This window comes from Pongo pygmaeus, chromosome 3, assembly GCF_028885625.2.
Source record: "Pongo pygmaeus isolate AG05252 chromosome 3, NHGRI_mPonPyg2-v2.0_pri, whole genome shotgun sequence".
Lineage (NCBI taxonomy): Eukaryota > Metazoa > Chordata > Mammalia > Primates > Hominidae > Pongo > Pongo pygmaeus.
The window spans coordinates 36,486,087-36,501,275 of record NC_072376.2 but is presented as its reverse complement, the minus strand read 5'-3'; positions in this window follow the sequence as shown (position 1 = coordinate 36,501,275).

The following is a 15,189-nucleotide window of genomic DNA, read 5'->3' as shown; positions in this document are numbered from 1 at the left end:
AGACATGTCTTCCAGACACAAAATCAACAAAGAAACATCAGACTTAACCCACACTATAAACCAAATAGATCTAATAGGTATTACCGTAACATTTCATCCAAGAGCTGCAGAATACACTTTTTTTTTCCCAGCACATGAATCATTCTCAAGGATAGACCACATGTTAGGTCACAAAATAAGTCTCAAAACATTAAAAATTGAACTAGTATCAAATATCTTCTTGGACCACAATGGAATAAAACAAGAAATCAGTAACAAGAGGAATCGTGGAAACTATACAGATATAAATAGGAAATTAAACAATATGCTCCGGAATGACAAGTGGGTCAATGTATTAGTCTGTCCTCACAATGCTATGAAGAACTGGATGAGACTGAGTAATTTATAAAGAAAAGAGGTTTGGCTGACTCACAGCTCTGCATGGCTGGGGAGGCCTCAGGAAACTTACAATCATGGCAGAACTCACCTCTTCACAGGGTGGCAGGAGAGAGAATGAGTAGCAAAGGGGGAAGAGCTCCTTATAAAACCATCAGATCTTGTGAGAACTCACTCACTGTTATGAGAACAGCATGGGAGAAACCACCCCCATGATCCAATCACCTCCCACAAGGCTTCTCTCTAGACATGACACATGGGGATTATGGGGATTCCAATTCAAGAGGAGATTTGGGTGGGGATGCAGCCAAAACATATCACTCCAGCCAGCCCATCCCAAATCTCATGTCCTCACATTTCAAAACACAATCATGCCTTTCCAATAGTCCCCCAAAGTCTTAGCTCATTCCAGGATCAACCCAAAAGTCCAAGTCCAAGGTCTCATCTAGACAAGGGAAGTCCTTTCTGCCTATGAGCCTGTAAAATCATAAGCAAGTTTGTTACTTTCAAGATAAAATGGGGATACAGGGATTGGATAAATGCTCCTATACCGAATGGGAGAAATTGGTCATAACAGGGGCTACAGGCCCCATGCAAGTCCAAAATTCAACAGGGCGGTCAATAAATCTCAAAGTTCCTAAGTAATTTTCTTTGACTCCATGTCTGACATCCAAGTCACAATGATTCAAGAGGTGAGCTCCCATGACCTTGGGTAGCTACGCCCCTGTGGCTTTGCAGGGTAGAGCTCCCTGGCCCAGCTGCTTTCACAGCTGGTGTTGAGTGTCTATGGCTTTTTCAGGTGCACAGTGCAAACTGTCAGTGGGTCTACTATTGTGGGGTCTGGAGGACAGTGGCCCTCTTCCCACAGCTCCATTAGGCAGTGTCCCAGTGGGGACTCTGTGTGGGGACTTCAACCTCACATTTCCATTTCCATTCTGCACTGCCATGGCAGAGGTTCTCCATCAGGTATCCACCCATGGAACACACCTCTTCCTGGACATCCAGGCATTTCCATACATCCTCCAAAATCTAGGTGGAGGTTCCCAAACCTCAGTGATTATCTTCTGCATATCTGCAGGACCAGCACCACATGGAAGCTGCCAAGGCTGGGTCTTGCACCCTCTGAAGCAATGGCCTGAGATGTACCTTGGCCCCTTTTTAGCCAGGGCTGGAGCATTTGGGATACAGGATCCCAAGTCCTGAGGCTGCACACAGCAGGGGATCCCTAAGCTTGGCCCATGAAACCATTTTTCCCTTCTAGGCCTCCCAGCCTGTGATGGGAGGTTCTACTGCAAAGGTTTCTGGAAACATTTTTCCCATTGTCTTGGTGATTAACCCTTGGCTCCTTGTTACTTATGCAAATTTTTACAGCTGGCTTGAGGTTTCAATTTTTTCCCAGAAAATAGGCTTTTCTTTTCTACTACATTGTCAGGCTGCAAGTTTTCCAAGCTTTTGTGCTCTGTCATGTCTTGAAGACTTTGCTGCTTATAAATTTCTTCTGCCAGATACCCTAAATCATCTTTCTCAAGTTCAAAGTTCCACAGATCTCTAAGGGCAGGGGCAAAATGCCACCACTTTCTTTGCTAAAGCATAACAAGAGTGACCTTTACTCCAGTTCTCAACAAGCTCCTCATCTCCATCTGAGACCACCTCAGCCTGGACTTCATTGTCCATATCACTATTGGCATTTTGATCAAAAACATTCAACAAGTCTCTAGGAAGTTCCAAACTTCCCCAGATCTTCCTGTCTTCTTCTGAACCCTCCCAAATATTCCAACCTCTGCTCATTACACAATTCCAAAGTCGTTTCCACATTTTTGGGTATCCTCATAGCAGTGCCCACTACCTCAGTACCAATTTACTGTATTAGTCCATTCTCACACTGCTATCAAGAACTGCCTGAGACTGGGTAATTTATAAAGAAAAGAGGTTTAATCAACTCACAGTTCTGCATGGCTGGGGAGGTCTCATGAAACTTATAATAATGCACCCCTTCTCAGGGTGGCAGGAGAGAGAAGAGCAAGTAGCAAAGGAGGAAGAGCCCCTTATAAAACCATCAGAACTCACTATCATGAGAACAGTTTGGGAGAAACTGCCCCCATGATCCAATCACCTCCCACCAGGTCTCTCCCTAGACACATAGGGATTATGAGGATTACAATTCAAGATGAGATTTGGGTGAAAACACAGCCAAACCATATCAATCAATGAAGAAATTCAGAAGGAAATTAAAACATGTCTTGAAACAAATGATAATGGAAACAAAACATACCAATATCTATGGGATACAGCAAAAGCAGTACCAAGAGGGAAGTTCATAGGTATAAGTGCCTACATCAAAAAAGAGGAAAAACTTCAAATGAATAATCTAAGGATGCATCTTAAAGAACTAGAAGTGCAAGAGCAAACCAAACTCAAAGTTAATAGAAAAAATAAAGATTAGAGCAGAAATAAATGAAATCAAAATGAACAAAACAATACAAAAGATGAATGAATCAAAAAGTTGGCTTTTTGAAAAGTTAAACAATATGCCAAACCCTTAGCCAGACTAAGAAAAGAGAGAGAAGATCTAAATAAATAAAATCAGAAATGAAAAAGGAGACATTAAAGAAATTCAAAGGATCATTAGTTGCTCTTATGAGCAACTGTATGCCAATACATTGGAAAATCTAGAAGAAATGGACCAATCCCTAGACACACACAGCCTATCAACATTGAACCAGGGAGAAATCCAAAACATGAACAGACCCATAACACGTAATGAGATTGAAGCTGTAATTAAAAAGTCTCCCTCTAAATAAAAGCCCAGGACTTGATGGCTTCATTGCTGAATTCTGCCAAACATTTAAAAGATAATTAATACCAATCCCACTCAAATTATTCCAAAAACAGAGGGGTAAGAAATACTTCCCAACTTCTTATATAAGGCCAGTATTACTCTGATATCAAAATGAAACAAAGATACATTTTTTAAAAAAAAGAAAACTACAGGCCAATACCTCTGATGAATATTGATGCAAAAATCCTCAACAAAATACTAGCAAACCAAATTAAATGATACATTAGAAAGATTATTCATTATGACCAAGTGGGATTTATCCCTGGGATTCAAGGATGGTTCAATATACTCAATTCAATGAATGTGATACATCATACTAACAAAATGAAGGATAAAAACCATATGATCTTTCAAGTTGATGATGAAAAGCATTTGATAAAGTTTATTATTCCTTCATGATAAAAACCTTAAAAAAACTGGGGATAGAAGGAACATGCCTCAACATAATAAAAGCTATATATGAGAGACCCACAAATATTATCATACTGAAAAATCGAAAGCCTTTCCTCTAAGATGTGGAATACGACAAGGACACCCAATGTCACCACTGTTATTCAATATAGTACTGGAAGTCCTAGCTACAGCAAGCAGATAAGAGAAAGATATAAATGGCATCCAAATGGAAAATGAAGACAATGATATAATCTTATATTGGGAAAGACCTAAAGACTTCACAGGAAAACTATTAGAACTGATAAACAAATTCAGTAAGTTGCAGGATATAAAATCAACATATAAAATTCAGTAGGATTTCTGTATTCCAACAGTGAACAATGTGGAAAAGAAATTTTGTAAGTAATATCATGTATCATAGCCACACATAAAATTAAATACCTAGGAATTAATTTAACCAGAGAAGTGAAAGATCTCTACAATGAAAACTACAAGACACTGATGAGGGAAATTGAAGAGAACACTAAAAAAAAAAAAAAAAAAAAAAAAAGAAATATTCCATGTTAATGTTAATGGATTGGAAGAATTTATATTGTTAAAATGTTCATACTATCCAAAACAATCTGCAGAGTCAATGTGATCCCTATCAAAATACCAATGACATTCTTCACAGAAATAGAAAAAGCAATCCTAAAATTTATATAGAACCACAAAAGAGCCAGAATAGTCAAAGCTGTCCTAAGCAGAAAGGTCAAAACTGAAAGAATCACATTATGTGACTTCAAATTATACTATAGAGCTATAGTAACTCTAACAGCATGATACTAGCATAAAAACAGACACATAGATCAATGCTACAGAATACATAATGCAGAAACAAATACAAACACCTATAGTGAACTCATTTTTGCGAAAGGTGTCAAGACATACATGGGGAAAGGACAGTCTCTTCAACAAATGGTACTGGGAAAACTGAATATCCATAGGCCGAAGAGTGAAACTAACCTGTATCTATCACTATATAAAAATAAAATAAAAATAAATTGAAGATGTAGATCTGAGACCCCAAACTATGAGACTACTACAAGAAAACATTGGGGACAATCTCCAGGACATTTGTTTTGGCAAAGATTTCTTGAGCAATACCCCACAAGCACAGACAACCAAAGCAAAATGGACAAATGGGATCACATCAAGTTAAAAGGCTTCCTACAGCAAAGGAAACAATGAACAAAGTGAAAAGACAACCCACAGAATAGGAGAAAATATTTGCAAACTACCCATCTGTGAAGAAGTTAATAACCAGAATATATAACATAAGGAGCTCAAACAACTCTATAGGAAAAAGTTTAATAATCTGATTAAAAAATGGGCAAAATATTTGAATAGACATTTCCCAAAAGAAGACATACGAATGGCAAACAGACATATGAAAAGGTGCTCAACATCACTGATCATCAGAGAAATGCAAATCAAAACTACAAGGAGCTATTATCTTCTACCAGTTAAAATGGCTTACATCCAAAAGACAGGCAATCGCAAATGCTGGCAAGGATGTGGAGAATAGGGAGCCCCTGGACACTGTTGGTGGGAATGTAAATTAATACAACCACTATGGAGAACAGTTTGGAAGTTCCTCAAAAAACTAAAAATTGAGTTACCATATGATCCAGCAATCCCGCTACTAGGTATATACCAAAAGAAAGGAAAGCAGTATATTGAAGAGATATCTGCACTTCCATGTTTGTTGCAGTACTGTTTAAAACAGCTAAGATTTGGCAACAACCTAAGTGTCCATCCACAGTTGAATGGCTAAAGAAAATGTGGTACATATATACAATGGAGTACTATTCAGCCATAAAAAGAAATGAGATCTAGTCATTTGCATCAACTTGGGTGGAACTGGAGATCACTATGTTAAGTGAAATTATCCAGGCACAGAAAGACAAACACCACATATTCTTACTTAGTTATAGGATCTGAAAGTCAAAAAAGCTGAACTCATGGACATAGAGAGTAGAAGGATGGTTACCAGAGGATGGGAAGGGTAGTTGGAAGGTGGGAGGCAGGGAGAGATGTGGGTGGTTAACAGGTGCAACTAAGTAGAAAGAATGAAAAAGACCTACTATTTGATAGCACCATATGGTGATTAGAGTTAATAATAACTTAGTTATACATTTAAAAACAAAGAGTGTAATTGGATTGTTTATCATTCAAAGGATAAATGCTTTATGGGATAAATATGCCATTCCCCATGACGTGCTTATTTCACATTGCATGCCAGTATTAAAATACCTCATGTACCTCATACACATACAAGAAAAGAAAGTAATGCTTTATAATGTTCATGGCTTTTGAATTTCAATTTTATCTACCAACTATATTTTATATAAACTTTTGTTTATTTTGGATGGAGGATATCTGTTGCATCACTCTCTGTACCCATTTATTCCCTTTAATCTTTAAAAATAGAAAGCAAAGCCAATCATACAATTACAGACTATGTATATATATTATCAGGTGCTATGAATCTGAAACTTCTGATGAAGTTTCTGAAGTATTTATACTCTAATTGTGATAAAAATTTAAGTCTGAGTTTTGTTGCCATGCAAATGCATATGGGCATGTGTCCTATAGGAGTGTACCTGCCTGTACAGTTTTATAGGAATAGATATCCTAGATCTGAATTAAGAAAACTTAAAAAACAAAAGCATAGTGGAACATAGTCACCCTAAGCAATGAACTCTCTACAAGGAGTTTCAACATATGCAAAAGCAGCCGTATTCTAAAGTCTGCTAAAAATGTGCTAATTTGACAAGATAAGGTAGTTCATTAATAATGCTTTTTGAAGATTTACATTTCTTTAGGTCAAGATGCAATTTTTTGACTTCAATCATTCTAAAATCACAACATTTCATAATATTATATATAATGTTTTCTTTTTTCTGAAAATTTCTCATTAAATTGTATATCAATGGGTGAGTCACCTTAGTCTTAACGTGTTCATCATAGAAGTCTAGATTTTCTCTCCTTGAACCTGTTTCTCCTTCAGTCTTCTCCACTGGAGTAAATGACAGCAAGATTCACCCAGGTGGTAAAATTTTTAAAAATGCACATTTAGGCTTTTTGCTTATTTATTGTTGGATTGTTTATTTTTTCCCTAGTGATTTGTAGGAGTCCTTGATATATTCAAGATATTTATCCTATGTGTTACAAATATCTATTGTCACTTTGTGGCTACTTGTTTTCATTTTTATGGTGACTTTGGCTGAAAGAAGCTCAATTTTAGCGTGAAAACTTATTAATGTTTTCTTCGTAATTTGTGCTTTATAAACTTTAAGAAGTCTTTCTTTACACTAAGGAGTTATAGGTCGTAAGGTTATTTTATTATGAAAGCTTTACAATTTTTCTTTTTATATTTTTAATTTTCTCTGTCTTTGGAATCCAATTTTATTGTAATATAGATACCATTGTCCTGGCATCAATTTTGAGTAGTCCCTTCCCACTGATCTGCAATTCACTGTCTTTATATATGAAGAATTCATATAGGCCAGTATGTTTCTAGACTTTCTATATTCTGTTCCTTTGTTTTTTTTTTTTTAAATCTTTTCCTGTGCCAATATCACTCTGGTTTAATTACTATAGTTTTAGAATTTGCTTGGATGTCTACAAGAGCAGTGATTTTCAAACCCTGATGAGCTTCAGAATCACCCAGGAACTTAAAACCACAAAGGCATGAGTCAGCCTATCTCAACAAACTTAGGTCTCAGAGTTCTTTATCATCTCTCTAGGTGATTCTGCTACACACCAATGCTTGAGAACCACTGTCCTGGGGCAAGTGTCCCCCAACCTCCAGCACACACAGAGAGACATTTCTTCGTCTTTTCAAACAATCTAGCTACTCTTGCTCTTTCCTCTTTTACTTATTTTTTTTTAAATCTTTGTCAGTTTTACATAATTTCTGTTGGGATTCAGATGGGGACAACATTAAATCTATAGATATTTTGTAAAAACTTAGTCTAAAATTGCTTTTTCTTCTTTGTTACAGGATACCATGAAAATCGATCTCTGCCCCGCCACTACACCGGAAAAGACATTAATTCACAGCTACCATTAACCACTGTGGTAAATATTTTCATTGTAAAATACATATTTGAGAAATAGTAGGAAAGAAAAAAATTGCATGGAGAGGAAAATGCTCTGTCAGCAGAGTGGCATCAATGTGTTGGTTATAAGAATTGCATTGCTAAACACATTCAGAACTGATTAAGGAAAATCTGGGCCTCAAATTCATCTTTCTCACAAATGCTAGCACACACTAAAACTTGTGCATGCTCAAGAATTATATCACAATACATTTGAATTAATCCATAAGGCTCCAGAGTGAATTAAGTGCTTAAGTTACATCAGGACAAATGTTCTCACCTTATTGATTTCCAGAAAAGAGTTAGTAGGAGTATTGATTGACTTGACAGCTCTTTTACTTCTCAGGAAGCAAAAGAAATAGTGCTTAGAACTAGAATGATGAAAAACACCAGCATCTGTACCTCTGTGTCCTGCTGCTCAGAGATTAGAAATCACATTAACTAGATAAGGAAACAAGTTTTCCTGAGCTGTATATGGAATTCCACAAATTCTCATGAGGTGCAAGGTCACAATTTGCCTTTAGTTATCGGCATCTGCATTGAGTTTGGGGCAATCTTCTAGCCTTAACTCCTTTCCTAGAACTGATCATGCAGCTGATATAAGAGGAAAAAGAAAATGAATAGAGGAAACACCTATATTTCTTCATTTTTTCCTCTCTGTGTCTCTTCTTCTTTTTGAGCATTTTGCATGGACCAACAGGTTGAAACATGTCTGAAATAATTTAGTAGGATTTACATTCCAACCTTGTCATTTATGAATTGTGAGACCTTAGGATACAGGTTAAAACCTTTACTTTATTAGAAAAAAATAATATAATAGTAATAAGTTTTTTGGAAAGTTGTCACAAGTGCTAAATTAGTAAATGCATATCAAGAGTCTTGGCATTAGGCAGTGATTTTCAAATTGTTCTTCATGATCATTTAGTACAAAATCAATATAATGGGTAGCAAACAACTTAAGAACATGAAAATATAATGGAAAATATCAGAGTATATCATATACAGTAAGGGTATGTATTGGATGGTGAAATTTTTGTTTCAGTTTCTCATATAGACCTACACACACATGTATATACCAGATAACTCTGAAAACGTATTTCCTACTGTGGGTTGAGGTAAAAGAAGCTTTAAGACACTTGTATAGGGCTAAGTAGTCAGTAAATATTAACATCTATCTTTTTCATTTTTATTTTACCTTTCACCAGCCTTGTATACTGTAATTTGGTCACAACAATTACACTTGACCACTGCAATTTGTGAGGGAACAACCTAAATCTTTAAGAAATGTATGTCATCCTGTCTTCGTGGGGGCTTGGTTTTAACCACCATTAAATCCCTTACGTTTTCTTAAAATCTACTTACACTATGACATGCAAATTAGTACTGTGATGGAAATGGTAGCAGCAGATCCATACCCCCACTCACTCACTCGTTCCTGCTCATTGAGTGGAAGGGAGGATAGAATGTTCCATGCCTTGTCTTTTCTAATAAAAATTATTTCATTTTTTCCTTTTAGCTAAGAGCAAATGTTTATATTTCAGTAGTTAAATGCATTCTATGCTGAGGTTATAGCTTACAAGAAAAAGTAGAGAACAATAAAGTTCCCTTGAGATGCGGCCACTAGATGACCTCTCAGGCGCTGTCACTAGTCATTTCAGAAGATGTGTGGCACGAATGGAACCTCAGCAGTTACAATTTCCTATGGTCATGGATCATCAGATTCACTTGCAGATAATGAAAAACTCTGGAATTCCAAATTCCCATAAGAGCCAACCTGAAGAATATATTTGTTCCAAATGTAATTTTCAGATCATCATACCAGGCTTTATGTAAGTCATTTGACCTCTCTAAACCTAAAGGTTCTCATCTGTCATATGGGGATATTATTTTTTGTGAGAATTTATTGAGTTAATATGTATAAAATATATAGCACATAATAAGCATTCCATACATGTCAGCTATTGTGTCAGGTCAGGGGCCTAGGAAAACAGCTCCGAGACAAAGATTTGCATGTAGGGGGTGTTTTGGGGAGTGATCTCAAGAACATCACCTATAAGTTAAATGAGGAGGGAGTAACTGGGCAGAGGAAGAAATCAAATGTGGCAGAGGAAGAAATCAAATGGTTGCAACAGAGACCTCTGGGAGAGCTCTGGTAGTGAGATGCATCAAACAGGGATAATTTGGTGTAATTCCCTTGTCAAGGGAAAGCCCCAGAGAGAGACTCAGCTGTGATAAATCAGTAGCCAACTCTCTTAGGAGCTGTGAGAATGAACATATTTTAGTTCCAAAGGAGGGATCTGGGCAGCAGACTTCTGGCCTGTGTGCCTATGTCAGGCCATGGCTGTTGTCTTTGTCCTTTTATCATCAAAACTGGGCAGGGGAAGAAACACCAAGAAACACCACCATGGCCACCATGGCCACCAGGGCTAACTGTATTCTTCTCTGCCTCCAATGTGTGAAAGCTCCCCCGACTTCCTTCTGGTGATTGTGTTCCCGCCCTGCCAAAATGGTCACTCCTTTTCTTGCCTGCTGTTCTCCTGGCATGAACAGCTTGAAGTGACTGGGCAGAAACAAAATTTAATATGACCCTCACTCTGTCTTCTGGTAGAAACATCACTGCTGAAACCAGGGTCTTTAGACCCTTAGAGCTTGAAGCTGTGAGAATGGAGAGCACAAATACCCTCTGGGAACCAGATCCTTCAGACACACAGAAGCTAATGTCATAGGGCAGGAAACACAGATTCCCCAAATGGGTCCTTGGGAGTGATGGTGAGTGAGGCCATTTCTATTTTCGCTCCCTGGCTCTGAGACTGTGTATTCTACTACAGGGGACACAGCACCAGCACCCACAATAGTCATCAGTGTTTTATACATATGGTTTCCTAGAGGGTGGCCTCCCATCCTTAAAAGGCATCATCCCAAGTCAGTGACCCAGAGATATTTTCAAATGGCTGTATCACTGCTTATCAGGCCAGCTGCTGCTAGTTGGTGTGGTATGTGCTAGGACCAGTGAATTTCATTTTTTTGCATACACAGCATTACCTGCTTCACTATAAAGTGTGTTTCTTTGTGTGTTCACAAAGATATTATGTGGGATTCCATGTTAATAGATCAAATACTTTGTAAGAATGTTTGCAATGAGAATGCTGGTCAAGTCCATGTAAACTGGCAGTAGTTATCAATCACCTCAAATGAGAGTTTGCCTGATAGTGAAACCAATATACAGGAAATAAAAATTGAGAAATGGAGGGAGAACTATTTCATGTAGTATTATTTGAGTACTTGGTTCTTTAGTGCCTGAAAATAATCTCCCCCAAAGTTTTAGCTCAATGTCTTCGTTCATGTTATGTTGCTATAACGGAATAATACAGATGGGGTAATTTATAAAGAACAGAAATGTATCTCTCACAGTTCTAGAGGCTGAAAGTCCAAGATCAGGGCGTTGGCGTTGGGCGTCTGATGAGGGTCTTCTTGCTGTATCCTCGCATGGTAGAAGGCAGAAGGGCAAGCAAGCAAGCTAGTCTAATGGTGTGTGAAGCCTCTGTTACTAGGGTCTTAATCCCATTAATAAGGAAGGAGCCCTCATGGCTTAATCATCTCTTAAAGTCCCTACCTCCTTGTAAGTATCACACAGGCAACACCAGAATTTTGGAGGGGACACATTCAAACCATAGCAATGAGCCCACACATTCTTATTATCTGAGTTGGGCTTTTGCAATATATATCCAAAAGCATTCTGATGAAACCACCAACTTGCCTTCCATGGCTGTTTATACATTCTTTTTTTTTTTTTTTTTTTGAGACGGAGTCTCGCTCTGTTGCCCAGCCTGGAGTGCAGTGGCACAATCTCGGCTCACTACAAGCTCCGCCTCCCAGGTTCATGCCATTCTCCTGCCTCAGCCTCCCAAGTAACTGGGACTACAGGCGCCCGCCACCACGCTCGGCTAATTTTTTTGTATTTTTAGTAGGGACGGGGTTTCACCGTGTTAGCCAGGATGGTCTTGATCTCTTGACCTCGTGATCCACCCACCTTGGCCTCCCAAAGTGCTGGGATTACAGCTGTGAGCCACCACGCCCTGCCTGTTTATACATTCTTAATTTTGCAGGTAATACCACAAATAATGACTTATTCTGTCTTGAAAGTCATTTTATATCTTTAGGCTGACTTTGAATATCTGCAGTTTGATCTATGTTGTAATGATTTTATAGCTGAAATCTCAGAAACAGATATTTCCAAGTTCTTGTGGGTTTTATAATAGTTACCCATGGGGATATGAAAATATCATGGTCTGTAAGAGAGAGAAGATAGGGGTGTGAAAGCCCAAGAACTGCTACCGTTTTTTGAGAACTTACAATGTGCCCAGCACTGTCGTAAGTGCTTTTGTAATTATCAAAATTTAGTCTTATTACATTCCCATGAGAGTGATATTAGTTTTCTAATTTTGACACCAAAGAAACAGGATGAAAAAAGTTGGTTGACTTGCTTTAGTTGAGTTCATGAATAAGTAGAAGAATCACAAATTTAAAATATGTTGCACTGACTGTGTTGTTGGTAGGAGTCCAGAGATGTTTTTATTTTGTTTTTTTGAGACAAAGAGTCTCCCTCTGTTGCCCAGGCTGGAGTAGAGTGGCGCAATCTCAGCTCACCTCCACCTCCACCTCCTGTATTCAAGCAATTCTTGTGCCTCAGCCTCCCGAGTAGCTGGGATTACAGGTGCGTGCCACTATGCCCAGATAATTTTTGTATTTTTAGTAGAGATGGGATTTCACCATGTTGGCCAGGCTGATCTCGAACTCCTGACCTCAGCCTCCCAAACTGCTGAGATTACAGGCCTGAGCCACCATGCCCAGCCTAGGAGTCCAGAGATGTGAGAGATCAATGCAGGCTGCAGGAATCTGAAAAGCCTCCTGGTAAAGTGTGAGTGAAACCTCTCCTCTTGGTTTCATCATTTCAAAGCCTATAGTAAAACAATGAGTTGGTGTCCTGAAGGCATCCTTTGAATTGCCTGAACTATTATATACATGTATAAAAACTTATTTTTGATCTTTTTCTCAAATTTCCTGCTCCAAAATGACATTTAGAAAATGGAAATAAAAATATTTACTCCAAAACTATTATTTTGTTAATATCTTAGTGTGTTCAGGCTGCTATAACAAAATACCATAAACTGGGTGGCTTATAAACAACAGAAATTTACTTCTCACAGGTTTGGAGGCTGAGAACTTCAAGATCAAGGTGGCAGCAGATTTAGTGTCTGGTGAGAGTCTGCTTCCCGGTTCAGAGACAGCCCTATTTTTGCTGTGTCTTTACATAGTCAAGGGGTGAATGAGCTGTCTGGGGTCTCTTTTATGATGGCACTAATCCCATTAATGAGGGTTCACTTTCATAGCCTAATCTCCTCCCAAAGGCCCCATCTCCTAAGATCATCCCCTTGGGACTCTGAATTTCAATGTACAAATTTTGGGGAAACACAAACATCCAGATCATAGCAATATCCTAGTTTTGCAAATCAAGAAACTGTTAAGTGACTTGCCCCATGTGACACAGCCAGTGTGTGCAGAGGGAGGCCTTGAACCAAGTCTCAATGGCTGTCAGCACTGTTAGCCCCTGTACTGCTTTTCAATTTTACAGTAAAGAAAACTGTTGCCGGGCCCGATGGCTCATGCCTGTAATCTCAGCACTTTGGGAGGCCGAGGCAAGTGGACCACCTGAGGTCAGGAGTTCAAGACCAGCCTGGCCAACATGGCGAAACCCCATCTCTACCAAATACAAAAATTAGTCTGGCGTGGTGGCGCAAGCCTGTACTCCCAGCTACTCCGGAGGCTGAGGTAGGAGAATGGCTTAAAGACGGGAGGCAGAGGCTGCCAGTGAGCCAAGATCGCGCCACTGCACTCCAGCCTGGACGACGGAGCAAGACTAGGTCTAAAAAAACCAGAAAAACAGGCCGGGCGCGGTGGCTTACGCCTGTAATCCCAGCACTTTGGGAGGCTGAGGTGGGCAGATCATGAGGAAATAGAGACCATCCTGGCTAACACGGTGAAACCCCATCTCTACTAAAAATACAAAAAAATTAGCCATGCCTGGTGGCGGGCGCCTGTAGTCCCAGCTACTCGGGAGGCTGAGGCAGGAGAACGGCATGAACCTGGAAGGCGGAGCCTGCAGTGAGCCGGAGATCGCATCACTGCATGCCAGCCTGGGCGACAGAGCAAGCCTCCATCTCAAAAAACAAAAACAAACAAAAAAGAAAAAAAAAAAAAAAAGTGAGGTCCAGAAAGATCAAAGGACTTGCTCAAGGCGTACCAGTTGTTCAGTGAATAACTATAGCTCTTATACCAGTGCATTGAAATCATTTACCTAATATATGTTTCTTCTATTAAACAGTAAGAAAAGACCTTTCGTTTATGCTGCTATTATTTTAACTTTGCCAGTATCTGGAACAAAGGTTACTCAATAATAACGTGTTGAATCAATAAAAGGAAGTTGGATAACTATAGCTTTTATATCAGTGCATTAAAATCGTTTATCTAATATGTTTCTCCTATTAAACAGTAAGAAAAGACCTTTCGTTTATGTTGCTATTATTTTAACTTTGCCAGTATCTAGAACAAAGGTTACTCAATAATAATGTGTTGAATCAATAAAAGGAACTTATAATCTATTAGAAGCCTTGAGATTAGATGCAAGAAATGTCAAAACTAAGATCACTACTTTTGAGCTAAATGTTTGGCCAAGTTGAAATTATAAATTTAACTGACTTCTTTTACGTTTCAATAAAGTATATCTTCTGTAGCAAGAACTCCATACTCTCTAGGATTTTCTGTAAATGTCACCAATAACTTTATATTTAATTATAGAGTGATTTAATAACAAGAAAAGTCAGGGTTGCTAGAGAGAGAGTTGCTACTTGGTTTAAGTAAAAACCAAGTTGATTGCAAAATTACGGAAACTGATATATCTTGGAAGACATTTTTAGGAGTCAAAATAACTGGGAAATTTTGAATACTTATTTGTGAGTGTTTTCTAATGGGCTCACAATGGACCAGGGTCATTATTATAATGTGTCTTGGATTTGTTTCTGAAATGTCAAGCCCTGAGAATCAAAGATGAGTGCTTCTTGGTGTTCTCAGGACATTGGTCACCTCTAATCTACCTCTCTCATGGGCTGCTGTAAATCAACTTTTCTAAAGGGGCTTCAGACAACAATACTTTATGATCATTATTCTACAAGTAGCAGAGGGCAGAAAGATGACTGTGAGTGAAGGTGACAACTTGGCTGTGGCCAGGGTGACCACAATTACAGGCCTGATATCTGGTATTTTGGTCTACATGAATTTTGTCTTAGAGAAATTCTTAGGCTTCAAAGGGAACCTTATTAGGAAAGTGGAAGTGAGTTTCCCAAGAAGTAAGTGTCCTGTCTAAATGACAGTGTCCATGGA